This window comes from Penaeus monodon, chromosome 7, assembly GCF_015228065.2.
Source record: "Penaeus monodon isolate SGIC_2016 chromosome 7, NSTDA_Pmon_1, whole genome shotgun sequence".
Taxonomy (NCBI): Eukaryota; Metazoa; Arthropoda; class Malacostraca; order Decapoda; family Penaeidae; genus Penaeus; species Penaeus monodon.
The window spans coordinates 56912423-56918374 of record NC_051392.1 but is presented as its reverse complement, the minus strand read 5'-3'; the positions used below and the strand labels follow the sequence as shown (position 1 = coordinate 56918374).

Below are 5952 nucleotides of genomic sequence, written 5' to 3'. Positions count from 1 at the left end.
GAGTGTTCTCCAGGGGATAACGTCCCCCTTCCCAGGTCAGAGGTCACTAGCGCAGCTATCAGAAGGCGCTGCGGCCACTCGATTAAGAAATTCGCTAAGCTGGTTCGATGGCCGTTCGTGCTGTTTTTTTTTCATTTGATAATAAAAATAAATGATATTATATACCATCATCATCATCATCATCATCATTTATTGTTGTTTGTTGTTATTTTTTTGTTTTTGTTGATTTTTTTTTTTTATCAGGCTTATGCCTGACATGACAATAATGATGCATTATGATGACTAAGTAATTAAAAATGAATAATAAATGGGTAATATAATACGATAATTTGAATAAAAAATAAACAGTGTAATGTTGTGATAAAAACTGTAACTTAAGGAAAAGGTTTTAAAATAATTAGTAAAATTAAAAGAATGGTCATGGGAAGAAAGAACATAACTTTTAAACCCTAGCCCCCATAATAAAAAAAATTAAAAAAAAATAAATAATAATAAAATTAATTCAATAATAAGTTTCAAAAAAAAAACAATTGGGGGAGGAAAAAAAGTAGTTAAGTCGGGGGCTGTTATCGAGCTTTCTATCTGTCACTTAATGTGTAGTTACTTACTGTGCAAGTTTTTGTTTGGAGTATTTTCATTTAAGATTTTTCTATATCTGTTTGATTTGGTGCGGAAACTTTCAAGAAATGTATAACATATTTAGCATGCATAATGACTGGTGTTCCCAGGCGGTCGCCCATCCGAGTACTGACTAGACACAACTATTCTTAATTTCGCTGATCGGACGAGAAGCGGTTGTTTCAACGTGGTACGATCGTTAGGGAAAGAAATAGCAATCTTTATGATTGCCCATCTGCAATTCAGTTTTCGTTTAGTCTTTGACTTCGCAGCAAATTCCTATTACTTGCCTTCCAGTTGCACCTACATTCACGGCACATTATGGGAAGTACATCCATCTTTGGCTCACTGGCTGCTAATATCACATACACTGACGAGACATTCATTTTCAAGCCATTTTCCGGCTCTTGAGCTATACTAGGAATGGTGCAGAACCAAAGTTTCAAAACTATTGCTAAATATCATTACTAATATGATAATAACTCCTCTCCGTTTTCAGTTTAGCCTTCTCTCTAAATTCGACTTTTACTCTATTTCGTGTTGACTGAAATTTAATTTAAGTTGGTTTCTCTATACAGATATATGAAGAGCTGTTAAAGGTGTCAAAGAAATACATAAAGATTTAGCATATATAATAAAATGCCAACAGTATCTGGTGTTCCCAGGCGGTCACTCATCTAAGTACTAACCAGATATAATGTTGCTTAACTTCGTTGATCGGACGAGAACCGGTGCTTTCAACGTGGTATGATCGTTGGCATAGGTGTTATAACCGTTAACAACTTTATTATCGGTGATCATAATTTTTTTTGATACATTCTAATAGCATAAACATTTCCTTTTGGGCATCAAATTTCTATCACCTGACATTCGCAGTCATTATCGCTGAGATCTCTATAATTATGCCTCAATCACAAATCGACAGCTATCTGGATTACCTGCAATTCTAACTCTATTGTCACCGTTTTCTATGCACTGCCTTGTGTTATTATCAGCCTTGGCAACTCTATGGGGGGGGAGGGGAAGAATGGAAGTGTGCAAGTATGAGTAAGAATTGAGTAATATTTATTTAGATGGTATTAGAGCTAAATGATATCTCTAAGCCATAAAAGGGCAGAAATGTTCGATTTATTATTATATTTTATTTATATTTATTATGTATTGCATGATTGGGCTTTCGGGGCAGCGCGGACAGTTCAGTCAAAAACACTCGCACAGGGCAGCAGACTTATAGTATATATGATTATTTAAGTAATTATATGGATACTATATTAGTATATATAACTATATCTAATCCTACTCTCTGATCTACTCTTATCACCTTTTTTTTTTTGGTTTTTTTTTGGGGCTTGATTTTTTTTTTTGTGGGGGGCTGATATTGTTGTTGTTATTATCTGTATACTTTCGTTGTATTTGGGTTGTTATGACTTATGTCTAGTATTTTCATTATTTACTGCCTTCAAGTAATTTTAATTGTATATTAGACATCTTTATGATTACTAGCTGGTTCACCATAGATCTCTTGTTGTCATATGGGGGGGGGGGGGGGGGGGGGCGGGGGGGGGGGGGGGGGGGGGGGGGGATTAGAATATTATTTATATATTGCTATAAATACATACAGTGATGTATGACCTATTAAATTCTATTATTGAATAATATATTCATACTCTTAGATATTATGCATAATAATCTATCTAACCTTGTGTGATTTGTGTGTGTGTGTGTGTCTGTGTGTGTGTGTGTGTATTCTGTATAGGCATTATTATACATATTATATGATAATTATAGTATTATATTATATATATACTATATATATAATTATATACAAATTATATATTATCAATATTATACAAATTATATATTATAAATCGTAATTAGTAATCTAGTTAGTATTATGATGGACTATGATTTGTAGATATCTTTGGCTGAGAATTTAGGCTAGTCCTTAGTTTGGCAAGAAGTTATGAAATGTGCGGCTTCATCCTGAGACGCATCCGGCATATCTCTCTTCTCTGCCTCTCTCTCTCTCTCTCTCTCACCTCTCTCCCTCTCTCTCTCTCTCGAGCTGCTCTCTCATCTCTCTCTCTCTGTCTGTCTATCTTTTTAGGCAGCGCCGGCTGGTATATCAGGCATATTATGGTGTATTCATATACTTGCTGTATATCATCTTATTCTGTATCAGATCTGCTTCGAGAGAAGCTAGTGTTGTATAGACAATGTTCCTCTTCTGTTCTACACGACGTTCTCGGGCTCGAGGAGGGGCCTTAGTGCCGGCTGTGACCGCCGGGTCAACACATGTCCGTATAGCATAAGAGCTGACCTGTGCAGAATGAACTTGTTTGTGTGAGGGGTCGTCGTGCTTTCCTAGGAAGGATGGTGGGCTCTTCATGTGATGCGATGGCTGTGAGTATAAGTGGGGATCGTGACGCCAACTAATGTATAAGCATATCGAAGTAGAATGTTACTTGACGTCAGTAGCATATTATTTAACAAGGGTGAGGCATCGAGTGAGAACCTCCGCCGTCAAGACGCCATAGGCATACTGGAATCAGCTGATATTCTGACTGTCGCGGCGGCAATGCTTATTGTATTCGGGCATATGTGTAGAGAAGTTCTTATCTTATAACCTTAATTATATAATTGGTGTTATTAGTCTTGAAGGTTTTTAGAGTACTATGTATGCACGGGGGCTTCCTATACATCCCGCTGTATTAATTAACAGGTTTGACCGCTACTGAATTTCATAACCTTGTATGCGTATGGCTACGGGCCAGTGGTATCAGTGCCGTAGCCCGCACAGCCTCATTGAGCAAATCGTATTTAATTTTCATAGGCGGTCTCTCGTCCAAAACGCCTAGCAGTCTAACGGCGATACGAGCGGTGGCTAATTACCAATGTGTACTACCTACACGGAGTGCGGCGTAGAAGGTGTACGTCCTCTGTCAGCGACGGAGTGGCAATAAGGGGCTATCGGCGTGGCGGCTGGCTAGGTCATCCGGAGCGAGGACATTCGTGAATAAACTCACCAGTTCATGACAAAGCTCCTTCCAAAATGACAAAAATAACTCAGGCGGGAGCTACGAGTCGGCACGTTTACGAAAATGTATATAATTACTAGCAACACTTGGGTTAGCTGTCGCCACTGAAGCGGGGGGGGAGAAACTTCAAGATTACAAGAAGCAACTCACAATCGCTGCAAGCTAAGCCTTAAGTGGTTTCATTGACTGGTCCTAGCATATTAAGGAACGAATAGAATAATAAAAAAATCAACTATATCAAAAGCGTAGTTCGGTAGGGCTTATGATTGTTCTAAGGCAAGCCAGGATACCTACCCTTGATCAACCTTATTGAATTTCTTAAGGCTAAGGGCAAAAACGCTAGTGCTGGAATTACAAAACTCATTTCAGAAATGGAAGCACTCTGAACAGTTCCTACAAAGCATTACAATAACGACCTCAATGTCGGAGAGTCTGGAATAAAAGTTAATCGAATTTCAGGCAACCAACTAAGCACCCCGCGGCAGTTCGCATAGTCCTCTGGCACCAATGGGCAGATAATCTCCTTAGTCAGATGGGCTGGAAGTCGTCCAAATTGAGCTGCACTGTCCGCACAAAATATTCAGGATTCACGTGGGTGAAGAGTCAATCGTGAAAATTGCACAAAATTGTCCATTGAAGATTGAGATGTTCTGAATACTGGACGCCCATCTTAGTTCAACTTTGCGGGGTGATCACTGAGTGGAACTGAACAATGGCACTGATGCAAGGAAAAAGCTTCCGTCCCAGTTGAAGGAATGAATTACTTTACCTATTAGTGTTGCGCTCGCGCCTTATAGCTGCAGGTACCTGGTAATGCCCGGCTTGTTGCACCTATAGGCGAGGTTAAGGTTTGTCACTAAGTTATTGGCTGCTTGGCCCTAAGAGGGACCCAGCGCAGTCTAATGCATCCTATACCGTAATCTAAACACGTGATAAATATCCTGACTCATTTCATAACCTTGCTGCATGTGTATCGCGAAAGTTCTTGAGAAGGATACATCTTTATGACAGAGCTGCAGGTACAGGTTACGAAGGTAAATTATCTGCCCCAGGACTGTACGGATTTCCTATCAGGGAGCGTAGCACACAACTATTGGGCTTGCTAGTAGTACTTTTCAGCTACTACTATCTCCAGGGAAGGCCACATGATTTTTCTTGACCTTAAGTCAGGTCATTTTGAGGCATTGCAACGGGTTGGAGCGTGAGTAAGTTCATTCGCTAGAGCAATTAGTAGAGCTTTGCATCGCGGGGGGGGTAAGATAGGGACTGTAAGGCTGGAATTTAGAATGTATCTCTCGATGATGATCTGGGGCAAGTGTCGAGCTGTTCAGGGGAGTGAGATAGTTTCGCAGCTTCACAGTCTTGAAGGCTGGGGACTCTCATAAGAGGAGTTGCTGCAACCTGTTGCTGTTGTCATGTCCTGGCATGTAAGGGGCGCATAGCTGGTAGGCATAGTATTTCGCAGGTAGTTGGGATGGTGGAATCCTATTATAATGCTGGATGCTGATGACGATAGGCTCAGGCTTCATCACAGTGAGGATGCAAATAATTCTCTGACTAGAATCACCAGCAAAGCACTGAGTGCTGATTAAAGTCATTCCGCTGAGAAAACAATGGCTCTAAACCATGTAGTGTCATACCGCCCACGCCACTTTTCGGGGGCATAAGGTGACCAGGAGCTTGAGCATATGCCAGCAAGTATAAATATCTGGCGGGGTGAATGTCGAACTGATTCAAGACCTGGTCCTCCTCTAAAGTACAGTAACTCTGGAGAGATTGAAACCTTTGATAAGTTCTTGTCGGAGTAGAACATGGCTATCAATGTTAAATGCTCGCTAGTACTGTTTTCTTGGCTTTTATAAGAGTTCCGATGGTGTAGACTACGCATATGGCTACTGGCATCTTGTTGGCGTGTAAGGATCAGACTTAGGTAGTTTGGAGTTAGTGGGCAAATGAAGACTAAGTGAGATTGATCCTCGGCGCCGTGGGGCCGTAAGACGAGCAAAGTGATGTAAGTCATGAGATGCAGAATTAACTTACCATCCATTCTGTATATGAATAATATTTATTTCCGTCCATATTTGGTGGTCTAAAGGCTCTGAGGTAACCCTGCGTATTCGCTCAGTATTTCGCAAAAACGAACTTGCTAAGGGGCATAAAATCTATCGCAAGTAGCGTACAGTGACAGAAATCCGCATGAACCCCCACACGCGCGCCCTCTGGTACACAAACATCTACGCATGAACATTATAAAACTCACTTTCGCAATTATTAAAATACCAAAAGGTCGCTCTGC

At 40.4% G+C, this 5952-nt stretch overlaps 1 pseudogene; it reads right to left on the bottom strand.

Moving 5' to 3' along the window:
• Positions 1-1258: 1258 nt before the first annotated feature.
• Positions 1259-1377, bottom strand: LOC119575739 (annotated as a pseudogene).
• Positions 1378-5952: the final 4575 nt, after the last annotated feature.